The sequence below is a fragment of the Aquarana catesbeiana genome, linkage group LG09 (genome assembly GCF_042186555.1).
Source record: "Aquarana catesbeiana isolate 2022-GZ linkage group LG09, ASM4218655v1, whole genome shotgun sequence".
Lineage (NCBI taxonomy): Eukaryota > Metazoa > Chordata > Amphibia > Anura > Ranidae > Aquarana > Aquarana catesbeiana.
Genome location: NC_133332.1, coordinates 295,714,621 through 295,729,799, shown reverse-complemented (window position 1 = coordinate 295,729,799; position 15,179 = coordinate 295,714,621).

Sequence of the window (15,179 nt, the reverse complement as noted above, 5' to 3'; positions counted from 1 at the left end):
GGGTTGTGTCTCCCTCCCCTCAAGTAGCATTGCTATGGGACGTCCCATTAAGTAATTACTTAAGGCTCTGTGTCCCATGATGTACTCCAAGAAAAGGATTTTACAGGTAAGCTGTTAAAAAAAACCTATTTTTTTGGTTATGGATTATTAAGAAGAAGCAGCTGTGTCCGTCAATTAACTCAGAGAAAGGGATTTTACGGTGAGTAGCAAAAAATCTGTCTCTTTCTGTCTCTGTCAACAAATCTGTTTCTGTCTCATTCACTTAGGAACACAGGATTCAGTTAATTTGATATACAGTGCCTTGAAAAAGTATTCATACCCCTTGAAAATTTCCACATTTTGTCATGTTACAACCAAAAATGTATTTTATTGGGATTTTATGTGATAGACCAACACAAAGTGGCAGATACTGTTAATTGAAGTGAAGTGGAAGGAAAATGATAAATGGTTTTCAAATTTTTTTCAAATAAATATGTGAAAAGTGTGGCGTTCATTTGTATTCAGCCCCCCTGAGTCAATACTTTGTAGAACCACCTTTCGCTGCAATTACAGCTGCAAGTCTTTTTGAGGATGTCTCTACCAGCTTTGCACATCTAGGAGAGTGACATTTTTGCCCATTCTTCTTTGAAAAATAGCTCAAGCTCTGTCAGATTGGATGGGGAATGTCTGTGAACAGCAATTTTTAAGTCTTGCCACAGATTCTCAATTGGATTTATGTCTGGACTCTGACTGGGCCATTCCAACACATAAATATGCTTTGATCTAAACAATTCCATTGTAGCTTTGGTTGCATTTTTAGGATCATTGTCACTGGAGGCTGGTGGGGTTTTTTTTTTTGGGGGGGGGGCGGCAAACAACCCCCCGGGCTGCCGGTGGAACGGCACTAGCAGAACTGCCAGCTACACACACCCCCCCCCCCCCGCGTGGCACTAACACCCCACCACCACCTGTCCTTACCGTGGATGCGGGCGGTGAGAGAGAGCAGAGGTCAGAGGTTCTGTGGCCATCTTCCAGCATGGCGGGCTCCGGTGTCCTCTCCTGGAGTCCTCTTCGCGGTGTGTCTCCTCTCTGCTCCTCCCAGTGCTAGCCGTCCAATAGGATCGCCTGATGTTTTGGCCAATCAGGAAACAGGTTTCATACCCGCTTCCTGATTGGCCAGGAGGAGGATCAGTGTTGCAACAGCGAATATTTATTCGCTGTTACAACACACCTGGATGAGTTGCTCTCGTCCTCTGCGACCCAAGCCCACGCTATTTTGAAGCCTATTAGAGCCTATGGCTTTAAACAGATGCTTCAAAAAAACACCTGGCCGCTGTAATTCATGTGCCCTGAAAGGTGCCAGACACATGAATAGGGGGTGGTTGTGGATAGATTCATGCTATGCATGAATCTGTCTACTGCATATAGGGGATGGAGAGGAGAGAGGGTCGGCGCCCGGGCACCCCTAATGGACAGGCCACCACTGGTCGTTGTCCTGCTGGAAGGTGAACCTCTGCCCCAGTCTCAAGTCTTGCAGACTAACAGGTTTTCTTCTAAGATTGCCCTGTATTTGGCTCTATCCATCTTCCCATCAACCAGCTTCCCTGTTCTTGCTGAAAAAAAGAATCCCCACAACATGATGCTACCACGTTCAATTTGGTCTCATCTGACCAGAGCACCTTCTTCCACATGTTTGCTGTGTTCCCCACATGGCTTATCGCAAACTACAAAGGGGACTTCTTATGGTTTTCTTTCAACAATGGCTTTCTTCTTGACATTCTTCCATAAAGGCCAGATTTGTGGAGTGCACTACTAATCGTTATCCTGTGGACAGATTCTCCCACCTGAGCTATGGATCTCTGCTGCTCCTCCAGAGTTACCATGGACTCTTGGCTGCTTTTCTGAATAATGCTCTCCTTACCCGGCCTGTCAGTTTAGGTGGAAGGCCTTGTCTTGGTAGGTTTGCAGTTGCGCCAAAATCTTTCCATTTTCGGATGATGGATTGCACAGTGCTCTGTGAGATGTTCAAAGCTTGGGATATTTTTTTTATAACCTAACTCTGCTTTAAACTTCTCCACAACTTTATCCCTGACCTCTCTGGTGTGTTCCTTGGCCATCATGTTGCTGTTTGTTCACTAAGGTTCTCTAACAAACCTCTGAGGGCTTCACAGAACAGCTGTATTTACACTGAGATTAAATTACACACAGGTGGACTCTATTTACTAATTAGGTGGCTTCTAAAGGTAATTGATTCCACTAGATTTCAGTTAGGGGTAATAGAGTAAAGGGGGCTAAATACAAATGCACGCCACACTTTTCAGATATTTATTTGTACAAAATGTTGTAAACCATTTATCAATTTCCTTCCACTTCACAATTATGTGTCACTTTGTATTGGTCTATCACATAAAATCCCAATAAAATACATTAACGTTTTTGGTTGTAACATGACAAAACTTGGAAAATTTCAAGGGGTGTGAATACTTTTTCAAGGCACTGTAACTGGGTTATACTGCCTGCTTTGGCAAACAAAAAAGCTGATGGCCAGCCAAGTATGGCCCCTCCCATTCCTGGAACACTTTGATTCTTTGCTAATGTCTCAGAAGGATGAAAGTCTGTTCTCTTTTTTTATATATATATATATATTTTTTATCTTCAATCAAAACTTAATCTACATGCTGCCTAGAGTGACTTTTTATGCAGCTATCTGAATAGGTGTATCCAGGGGCGTATCTATGGTGAGGTGACGCAAACAAAGCATTTGCCTTGGGTGCCATTTTCAGGGGGGTGGCGTCACCCCCAGGCAGAAGGGTAGAGGTGGCTCTTTAATTGGTCAGAAGGGCCGCCAGACAGATCACTGTGTTCCAGGGAGCCTGGTGTTTTAAATAAGGAGCCGTGGGTGGCTTTGAAATGCGTTAACCACACTTCCTTCCTGCCTCAAGTGCTGACGTCACCCCTGATCGCACCGGGAAGCACCCAGAACACAGTGATCTGTCTGGAGGCCCTTCTTCTGACTGATCAGCATATGCTCTAGATGCTACAGATCTTTTCCGTGCTGTGATCCTCCCTACCCCCAGGAGGGTCTGACAAGCGCAAATCTTTTCTTTACATGTACCTGCCACCATTTTTCTTATAAACTGGTTGTTTATTTTTAATGCTGCACTTAGAGTGGCGCTCTGTGTTTTGTTTTTGATCCATCTAGAGATTCCTTCATATCTCCTACTGACTCTGTCCTGTCACGCTGACCTCATCCCATGTCACGCTGACCTCATCCCGTGCCCCGTTGACCAAATCCCGTGCCCCGTTGACCCCATCCCGTGCCCCGTTGACCCCATCCAGTGCCCTGTTGATCCCATCCCGTGCCCCGTTGATCCCATCCCGTGCCCCGTTGATCCCATCCCGTGCCCCGTTGATCCCATCCCGTGCCCCGTTGATCCCATCCCGTGCCCCGTTGACCCCATCCCGTGCCCCGTTGACCCCATGCTCTGCCCTACTGACCCCTGTCCTATACCCTGCTGACCCCATCCTATGTCTCGCTGACCCCATCCTCTGCTCCATTGACCACATATTTGACAAATCATGTCTCAGGGTCTGATGAGGAAACCACTGCTGTTCACTGTGAATGACTGCAGATTCCTCATCAGACCCTGAGATAAGAACGATATACCGGGCTGGGGTGCGACAAATTTAGATGGAGGGGGCACCCGATTTTAGTCTTGCCTAGAGCAGCACAAATCTAAAATACACCACTGGGTGTATCCTTAATAGCTTTGGAGGCCGTACTCAGACTTTGCTGAACTAATAATTGTGGGGCCTGCCTTGAATTTGAGATTAAAGCACTGAGCTCTGCTTGTGGCACTTTCCAAAACTGTGTGTACTGTGTTAGCCCCGGAGCACTTTCCGGAGCTGGCATTGTGGCATAGTCTGTTCCTACCTTCTCAGCGTAGCCGATTCCTCCATTGCTTCTATTGTGAGAGACATGCAGTTTCATGTCAGTTAGTCCTTGCTGCTGCCTACAGAGATCTGGCCTCTTTCGGTCATTTGAACCACCCCTGTTCTAGACAGCTGGTATATGAGTACCCGTGGTTTTACCTGGTGTTCTCAATTAGGTTATCTCTGTGAAGCAGTGCAACATGTCGGGCCTCTCCAGCTCATGGTCCACTAACACTTCTGGGGCTTCTTGCAGTGTCTCTTCTCAAGAACCTGCCACCAACAGTCTGGACTCTTGTCTCCTACTTGAGTCTATATACTTCTCTGTGTCTTTATTAGCTCTGTTAGGTGTGGCTTTGTGTTATTCAGAGAGGAGTTCTCAGCAGCCACACTTGAGTTTATGGGGAAAATTGCAAACAATGCATGTTAACTCCGAACACAGAGGTTGTAAACCTATTAATAAGCCTTCTCCTCCAGGATCTGTTTCTGACATACCTGCAGGGGTAGCCCCTGAGCCTTCTTTTTGCAAAGTCAATGTCTGATGAAGAGTCTCACAAGTCTTTAAGACTATCAGAAATTTTCCAGTGCACTCCGTACTTGAACCTGTTCTGTATGGTGACTACAAAACACCTGATAAACTATTCACTCCTCCCAAACACTTTTCAGACAATACTCGTTTGAGAAGGCATTTATAAAGTAATGGGCTGCTTGGTTTGCTTTTTTCAAAAAAAAAGCATCAAGAAGACTTTCTAGCCACATTTCTCCAGTGCATCAGTGTTACCTTTGTCTTACTGTAGGTGCTCAACACTACTGGATTTTTGCCCTACCATTTGATCTGTTTTCCATACCTCGAATGTTCACCAAGGTATTTGCACCAACACTAGCATACTAAGCCCCAATGAATGTTTTCAAGATCTCCTAATGAGCGAAAAACCAGAACAGATTTTGACTGACAATGCAATGTGGACACTCCAGATCTTAAAAAGGTTCAGTTTGATCCTGAGCCTTCAGAAGTCAGTGCTGGAACTGCCAAATACATACCTAAGACTAGGACTATTGTAGCATAGTCCTAGAATATTGTATTGTAAGGGGTACCCACAGGGGCTGCTGGTAACTGGCACCCCTGTTCCTGCACAGCCAGGCAACATGCATTTTCCACTTGCATCCAGACACAAGAAATCAGTCCCTGGGCTTGTTTTTGTATTTATTAGGGATACCAACTTGGATGGGGTAGAGGGGTTATGGGATGCCCAACTTGACTGAAACAGATGGGGACAACTTCCTTCCTATTGTACAGAGAATAAATCCAGGACTGTTCTCCTTCCTGGACACCATCAAACTTCAAGAATCAGTGGCAAAGTCCCTTGTGGACTAAAAACTCGTAGTCCCCTATCATCCCCCTGGAAGGTAGCACAAAAGTTTGCAAAACTGCATACAGGAGTATCTCCTGTCCTCCATATAACTGCTCCCAGCTCCACTGCTTGTAGGTACTACCAGACCTCTTGGCTGCTTGTCCTCTGAAGATCTCCCAGTGAAGGGATAAAGGGTTAAGCATAGTGCTTTCCTTTTGAAAGCTTTCTACATGTGGCAGTCTTTCCCCTTGTGAATCCCTGGGTGTGCTGATGTTCTCACACTGTCCCCCTTGCTCCCTGCTGCTCCTTAGGCAAGAATTCTTCTCAAAACGTTTTGCTGATAGGATCTCCCAAGCCAGCCCAAACCCAGCCTGGAGACCTAGGTGATCACTCATAGGCTGCTGACATCTTCCTCAGCACTCCATCTTCCACCCAACTCCCCTGCTGGCATGGCTACACCATATTTAAGGGCTGGGCTAGCCACCCTGCCACGACATTCTGCCGGGGGATTGGCCAGGTTCCCCCAAGTATGCAGATCAGGACCTTCTGGCCTTCGCCCACTAACTTCTATAAGCTTCAAAAAGCTACTAGATCCAGGGCGAGTTACCAGAGACCTGCATCTGTGAAGCCATCCAGCCCGACCCGATTTCAGACATGCATAACTTACCATAAGCCTTAAACTTAAATTTGCCTACACTAATGCCCCGTACACACGATAGGATTTTCCGACGGAAAATGTTCTATGGGAGCTTGTTGTCAGAAATTCCGACCGTGTGTAGGCTCCATCGGACATTTTCCATAGGAATTTCCGTCACACAAAATTTGAGATCTGGATCTCAAATTTTCCGACCACAAAATCCGTTGTTGTAAATTCCGATCGTGTGTACACAATTCCGACGCACAAAGTGCCATGCATGCTCGGAATCAAGCAGAAGAGCCACACTGGCTATTGAACTTCATTTTTCTCGGCTTGTCGTACGTGTTGTACGTCACCAGCGTTCTTGATGTTCGGAATTTCCAACAAGATTTATGTGACCGTGTGTATGCAAGACAAGTTTGAGCCAACATTCGTCAGAAAAAAAACATGGATTTTGTTGTTGGAAAATCCTATTGTGTGTACAGGGCATAACACTAGTAGCACACTAGAGTGTCCTACACTATGAGGGCAGGCAGCTATAGTTTGAGGCAGAATCATTGGTTGGCTGTAGTAAAGACAGTGGAGTTAGGATAAGCTTGCTAACCAGGCAACCAGCATTTTCATGGGGGTCTGCAATATGAGCCTCCTTATTTGTTATCATTTGGGTGTAGGTACTCTTTAAATGAACATTGTACATTTTCAAAGCACACCTAGAAAGGTAGTTTACGATTTAACATAAGGAACTGCAGCAAAACCAAAATTTATTGCTATAAAAAAACAACCTCAATGTGGGTCCTGCCATTCCACCAATTCTTTTTCTGGCCCCCTTTTCTTTCACGACATCCAGAATAGATTGGAAAGCGGACAGCCGCCGACAAGAAAATACTGCATCTGGATGATAAAGCAGAGACCCTCATTACTCAAAGTGACGCCTTGACTCATATTCATAAAAAAATGAAGTACCGTGTGGTGGCTGCCACTGCCGCATGTCTGGACGACCACATTACCGTGCCTCGCGGCTTCACACCTCCCCATAAATTACAGGTAGGGTTTCAGGAAGAGATATAGACCCCAGCTGGTACCTAGTGACACTCACAATAATTCTCTGCACTCATTATGCTGATCGTGTCAGTGGGGTCTGCCAGCTTGTACAGATCTGAAGTTTGGATGGCAGACAAAGCCCTACAGGATGTGTCATGTGACCTCATCAAGTGCAGATGCATTAGCTTCATACGACATGCTGGCTAACAGAGATGTGGAGCATAGTTATTAATATCACAGTTATAATTATTATGACTACTAATTACATAGCACAATCTTGTCCTATGGTACTTTACAGTTTAAGGGTTTTTCTATTTTTACTATTAAAAAAGATGGTTAGTTCACCTTTCCTATAAAAGTTACCATGCATTCAAGTGTCCCCAGTTGATTAACCACTTGAGCTCCAGGGCTTTTTCAGACACTTATGTTTAAAGGTAAAAATCTGAATTTTTTTCCTAAAAAATTAGAGTGCCAAAACATTATATAATTATTTAAAGCCCTAGATAATTGGTGGGTTTTGAATTTTTTTTATGTTGCATGTTATTTGCGCAGCGGTTTTTCAAACGCAATTCTTTTGGGGGAAAAAATACACTTTTTTGAAATTTAATGCAAAAAAAAGCACAATATATAACCCCATTTTTTGCTAAAATGTAAAAGTTGTTATGCTAAAGTAAATAAATGCCAAACATTTTAAAATTGCACACGCCCGTGCAACGGTGACAAACAGCATAAGATTTGCTATCCATAGGCGACGCTTTAAAAGCCTTTACAGGTTTTTTGTTAATTATTTGTTATTTTTTTTATCTTTACACTGTCGCTTAAAAGAAAAATTTTTTGATCGCTTTTATTGCTGTCACAAGAAATGTAAACATCCTTGTGACAGCAATAGGCATGTGCCAGGTACTCTTTATGGAGAGATCTGGGGTCTATATGATTATGTGTATCCACCAATAAGGGGCTGGTTGTTGCCAATCCCAAGATAGGTATAAATAAATGAATACCCCCCAGGTAAGTATTAGGGACTTTGTAGGCAACGAAAAGAAAAATGAATCAAAAAATGTATAAATGATATTTATTTTAAAGAAGATATAAAATTATTTAGGTGCAAATATCACCAAAGAGTATATTGAATAAAAACAACAAGTTTCAACAATAGATCCTTAGTGCGTGGTAGTTTTGTGGATATTCAGCCGGATGCGTTTCAGGACACTTGAGGGGTCCTTTCATCAGGGGCGTTCAAGACAAGGTGAAAACTACCATAGCATATTCTAAAAACAAAAACAAAAAAGAAATATAATAGTAATGGTAAAAAAAAAGGAAAAGACATATAAATAAAAAGCAGCAAAAACAAAATCAAAAAACAAAATCCAACATGGATGAGGGTCAAGAGAAGAGGAGCATCGTTGAGGCCGAGATTGGGAGCTCACCTACAGATTATGTAAACTTGATACTGCATAATATTGCCATTTTATCTATATGACTGCATGCATACCCTTATACAGCCAAGATGCATGACTTCTATGCCGTTTTTAAAATATGCTATGGTAGTTTTCACCTTGTCTTGAACGCCCCTGATGAAACGACCCCTCAAGTGTCCTGAAACGCGTTGGGCTGAATAGCCACAAAACTACCACGCACTAACGATCTATTGTTGAAACTTGTTGTTTTTATTCAATATACTCTTTAGTGATATTTGCACCTGAATAATTTTATATCTTCTTTAAAATAAATATAATTTATACATTTTTTGATTCATTTTTCTTTTCGTTGCCTACAAAGTCCCTTAATACTTACCTGGGGGGTATTCATTTATTTAGATCTGGGTTCTACAAGACCCAAAATTCCTCCTCTGCCTGTAAAATATGCTGACCAGACGTCCCTGGTTTCTGGGGACAGTCCCCGGATTGAGGACACTGTCCCCGGACTGATTATGTCCCTGGTTCTGTCCCCGGATTCAGAGGTAGCACTCATACCCATTGCTTACAGCCTAGCCCTAGCAGGACATGCAGCAGTGAGAATATCCATCCTTCTTCCTATTAAAGTATCCTTAAATGGATTTTCAATACAGCTAGTATAAATACCTAATTGTTTGTTCTCTAATGGCTTTGTGTAATCCCAGCATCAGTAGAATTAGCAAAGGGAATGGCTGCAGTGTAAACCATTGGGGCTCTAATGACACTAGGAGCTTGCTGATAGTAAATGCTGATGGGATAGAGTGGTTATGTCCTTTCGTGGTCCAATCACAGACTCGGAGTGGGTCAGGAGTAAGCTGTGTTGCTTACCTGATGCGCAAAAATGTGAGATCACCACCTGGCGATGAGGGTGCTAGGATAGATTGATGAACAACTAGAAATGTTATGGTAGGCAAAACCTTAAAATAGAACTAAAAGCAAACCTTTTTTCATTTTGGATAGCGTAAGTAAATAACTCTTGTCTGGATGTTTGCCATCTGTGACCCATTGGGGAGATTTCCCTTCACTTCCTGTCCCATAGCCACAACAGGAAATGACAGGAAATCCCTCCAAAGTGAGAGAATCCCAGGGTCACCAAAACTAGTGTCCCCATTGGAAGATCCTCTGGGGACAACCGAAAATTTGTAAGTTCCTTTCACAGGGCAATTAGAGAGGTTGAGTCTCCCGAAAGGGGAAACATTTAAAGTCCCAGGGAAAATAAATGTGTTTGTAGATATAATGGGGACACAGACAGCAATAAAAACATCACAGGTGTTCTAATCCCCCTTTACTCTATCCAAAACTAAAAAAGTTTGCCTTTAGTTACACTTTAAATGTATATAACCTGTGTACCATAAGTAGCTGTCAATCCAGTCTCCAAAATCTCTAACTCTGCATTGTCATTTCAAAAGTACACATACATGGTATTGATCAGTGGCTGAAGTCATTGGTTCAACATGACAGCCAGGCAACTAGTATTTTCACAATGAAACATTAGTAATGGCAACCTCCCATATTTATTTAATATAGGTTTCCTTCAAACAAAATTCAAAACAAAACTTTCAAAGTTAGAAAATAATGTACGGTTACATTAGTATAATTATAACAATGCGCTATTTCTATTAACTGGTAAAAATCAATATTTTGCTGTTTTTTCATGGGAAATATCGATTCCAATTGTTTAATCTGTTTAAAAAGCTGCACTGGATATTTTTTCAACTAATTTCTATCATATTTCAGCAAAATGGAATTTAATTCAGCAATATCTATTTTGTAAATAGATTTTGCCACCAAGTAAAGACTTTCCATCCCTTTTTTTTTAGCAGCTAATTTACACCACCCTAAACTGACGCAGTCCATTACTTTCAATGGTTTCTTGCCAAACTTTAATAAACTAAAGGAAAGACAGGCAGAATATAATAGCATAAAACAAGGGAAGCAATCAAAACTACGATTTGCAATATTTTCATTTAAAAGGTAATCTTTAAATACCTCAGCAGCGCTAAAGATCTTAGATAAAAGCTCAAAATTCTGTAACTTAAGCTAAAAATTGAAAAGCCATATTGCTTTGCAAATAAGTTCATAGGTGATTCGTCTGTTCGACAATCGGTACATCTAGTGCTTGAAATCCCTCTAGGAATTGCACTTACCAGAAAGAAGATCAATCAAAAGCCTCGTGGAGTATGTGAAGTGTCTACGATCACTGCCAAACGAACATCAATCCAATCCACAGTGACCGATCAGTAGATATGGAGACCAGCACTCATGTTCTCTGATTCACCCAGATCCAGTCAGCTGAAGGCTATCCTTAATACTCGGGCAAGTAAGGAGAAAGGAAGCCTCAGAGTGTAAAACTGTAAAGCTTTTATTAGCCAAAAAAAACCCTCCCTTAATACATTGAACTTACAAACAAATAAAAATATAGGGCATCTCATAACTGGTAGAACGGTACATTCCGTTATGTCAATCTCACCACCTGTTTGAGAGCTGTATTGTCCATTGTGGTTGCCGGGGAGAGCCCAAAGCAAATGACCTGTAGGCAAGCCGTGTGGTACACCTAGACGTGTTTCATGAATCCATCTTTATCTATAGGCGTGACCCACACAGCAACGCTTGCTAATATATATCATCCTAAAATTAAGTGTTAACCCCTTCACTGTTGAGTATTCAATCCTCCATGGTTCCCATCATAGAACAATCCAGCTCTCATTCAGTGAGCCTATTGCTACATGATAACCAAGTATAGCAGGGGAAACAAAGGTTACATTTCTTATATTTATGCATTATGTGGGGAAGCACTGTACCGGACATATAGTGATAATAAAAACTGCATGTTCCAATCAGAAAACACCCTTGCTCTTCAGCGTGATGTTAAACAAGATGAGCTATCACATAAACAAATCTTCTACATCTTGATACAATTGATACATCTTGATACAAAACAAATTACTTTGTCAGGCAGAATAATAAACAATAAAGTCAAAAACATTACTCCAACAATGTAACTTTCATTTAAAATACACAGTAACCATTGGCAGCAATGATTTATGAAATCAAATTGGCTAGTGTAATATTGTAGTACATGCTTCCCCACATAATGCATAAATATAAGAAATGTAACCTTTGTTTCCCCTGCTATACTTGGTTATCATGTATTAATAGGCTCACTGAATGAGAGCTGGATCGTTCTACGATGGGAACCATGGAGGATTGAATACTCAACAGTGAAGGGGTTAACACTTAATTTTAGGATGATATATATTAGCAAGCGTTGCTGTGTGGGTCACGCCTATTGATAAAGACGGATTCACGAAACGCGTCTAGGTGTACCACACGGCTTGCCTACAGGTCATTCATTTTGGGCTCTCCCCGGGAACCATCACAGACAATACAGCTCTCCGACAGGTGGCCAATGTATTAAGGGAGGTGGGGGGGGGGGGGGTTGGATAATAAAAGCTTTACAGTTTTACACTATGAGGCTTCCTCTCTCCTTACTTGCCCGAGTATTAAGGATAGCCTTCAGCTGACTGGATCTGGGTGAATCAGAGAACATGAGTGCTGGCCTCCATATCTGCTGATCGGACACTGTGGATTGATGTTCGTTTGGCAGCGATCGTAGCCACTTCACATACTCCACAAGGCTTTTGATTGATCTTCTTTCTGGTAAATGCAATTCCTAGAGGGATTTCAAGCACTAGATGTACCGATTTTCGAACAGACGAATCACCTATGAACTTATTTGCAAAGCACTATGGCTTCTCAATTTCTAGCTGAAGTTACAGACTTTTGAGCTTTTATCAAGGATCTTTAGCACTGCTGAAGTATTTAAAGATTACCTTTTGTCATGTATTGGATAGGGAGCAGCGTTCTCAACCCCGGTTCCATTTTATGACATGCAACTCACTCTGGCAAATTAATGCATTTCCTCCTTCATTGTATGTGTGTAATATAGGCACTTAAGTTGTATATGTGTTGTTTGTACCGAAACTTGCAAAAAAAAATAATTAAAAAAAAAAAGATTACCTTTTGATTGAAAATATTGCAAATCATAGTTTTGATTGCTTCCCTTGTTTTATATTTTTTTTCACTATAGCAGCTGCTGTTTTACTTCATTAATTACCTTCCTAAGCGCCGAATAAGTGATCTCTTTTTTTGAGAAACTTCTGTGTAGTTGGAATATAATAGCAGCTTATTTTTTCAGTTTTCCATACAGCAGAGACTAGAACTCTCAATTCTTATTTCTGACATGAGTGCCCATTTGGGAGATTCTCCCATACTTGTTGTGTCAGCGGGACCAAAAGTAAGGGGAAATCTCTCCAAAAGCTATAGAGCAGTAAAAGCTTGATGAAGCTTTTCATCTAATCCTCTCCTGCCCTAACCAAAGCTTCTTTAAAGTAAACCTTATGCCTAGGCTATGCACAACAAAGTATTTGATGCACCCTTTAAAATGATGCACAATCTGGAGGCACCCCATTTTAAAATGTCAAAATTAAATTAATAGTTTTACATAAAACAGCGCCATCAACACACATTGGACACATAGGAGGACATTTATTCTTCCAAAGCAAATACACCTTTTTACACTGGTACTGACTAGTATTGCAGCGTTTCTCCTCTCCCTCAGTTTCTGTCCCTCATTCAGCCAATGTGACCCCAGTGCTGACAGAGAGGGAAGCCCTCAGGCCTCAATGTCCTCCTTATCAACCCATGACATCCTTTGGTGCTAGAATGCCAGCACGGTGCCCAAGGTTGTAATGCTGCACAATTAAAATCTGTGGCGTGTAACAAAAAAGGAAGGCTTGATCCACCTGCTGGATTGCTGACAATGTTTGGCCAATTTGAAACCATATTTAGGCATTTTTCCAAGGCACCCCTGAAGAACCCATAAGGCTACAGAGTGCCACAGCACCCTGCTTAAATAAGGCTGATCTACGGCATAGTAGAGAAGCCAAACTAGTGCCAACCGACATGACATGCATGCTGCTGATTCTGTGTAATTGAATCATTAATTGAAGGGGATGTGTTCAAAATAATAGCAGTGTAGAGTTGAAATAGCGAGGTCATTCAACCAGGTGGCTCTTATTTAAAGTGATTGTAAGGGTTCATTTTTTGACATTTTTTGATAGTATGATATGTTTTTAACAAACATATCATACTTACCTCCACTGTGCAGCTCGTTTTGCACAGAGTGGCCCTGAACATCCTCTTCTGGGATCCCCCGATGGCTCTCGCGGCTCTTCCCCACATCAGATAACCCCCTAGGAGAAGCGCTCTCCCGAGGTGGTCACCTTGCGGGTGCGCTCCCGAGTCCAACATATGGTGTCCATAGGCGCCGAATGTATGACTCGGCCTCGGTGCCCGCGTCACTGGATTTGATTGACAGCAGCTGGGGCCAATGGCTGCGCTGATATGAATCTATCCAATCAAGAGCCAAGAACCCCGGGCAGAGAGACAGCATGTCCCTGTTGGGTCAAGTTCCAGGACTCAGGTAAGTAAAATGGGGGGACTGGGGGCATAGGCATTGCCAGGGGGTGGATATTGAGGCTGGAGCCCCGAATCTGGAGCCCATAGCCCCGAGTCTCTTGCCGCAGGGTGGGCTGCATTAGAGGTGGAGGAGAGAGACGGGCAGGCGGACATGCAGAGATGACATCTGTCTCCGCCCACTCCACTACTCTTCCGCCCTCACAGCTGGGTCACTTCAATGTGGGAGCGATGTGCGGCGGTGAGCAGAGAGATGACATCATCTCTCTCCCTCCGCCACACATCAGCGCTCTTCCGCCCTTACAGCACGGGCCTCCTCAATGTCGGAGGTGGGGCGGGAAGCAGAGAGATTACATCATCTCTCACTGCCCGCCCCACATCTCCGCTCTCCTGCCCTCACTAAATGGACCAGGGCTGCCAGCCTGCCACCAATGCAGTGACAATGCACATTTGGTAGCACTGGCTAGCATGGCAAGTGACATTCCACATCAGTTGGCAAGTGACAACCCACATCTAGTGGCAGGTGACGTGGCAAGGGACAATCTGCAAATGGTGGCAGGTGATGTGGCAAGTGACAATCCACATCTGGTGGCAGGCGACGTGGCAAGTGACAATCCACATCTGGTGGCAGGCGACGTGACAATACACATCTGGTGGCAGGCGACATGGCAAGTGACAATCCACATCTAGTGGCAGGTGACGGTGGCAAGTTAAAAAGCTGCATGTGGTGACAGGCGACGGTGGCAAGTGAAATGATGCATCTGGTGGCAGGAAATGTGACAAGTGACACGCCCAGGGCTCCCACTGATTCTGCATTATGGTGAGTTGAAGCGCTTCATTATATATTAGAATGTAACAATAGAAACAATGCAGAAATAGATTGAAGAGAGGTGGCTATGTCCACATATTTTATATATGATATGAGAATTAGGTTTTAGCTGTTTTTAATTAATTTGAGAGATCCTTTTAGTGGTCTTGCTGTAGCGCGCTGTCACATTCACATTGTGACAACACTGAGAGATATGGTCTGTAACGTAAAGTTGTTTGGAACAAACACACGATCCCACTGCTGATAGGGGCGCACCCACCAATCAGGCTTATATCCTTCAAAATACGCACATTTGTGGGAGGAGCAATAACTATTCTCCACCCCTGTCCTTTAAGATAAATACTGTTTACTCCGCTGTGAAGTCACCCTCTTTGAAAAAGTCGGGATGACGAAACTAGTCAGAGCGTGACCCCACGGCAACCTGTACTACGTCACGACGCAGCGCGCTCCAAGCCCGAAGCTACTGTCACCAGGGGAAG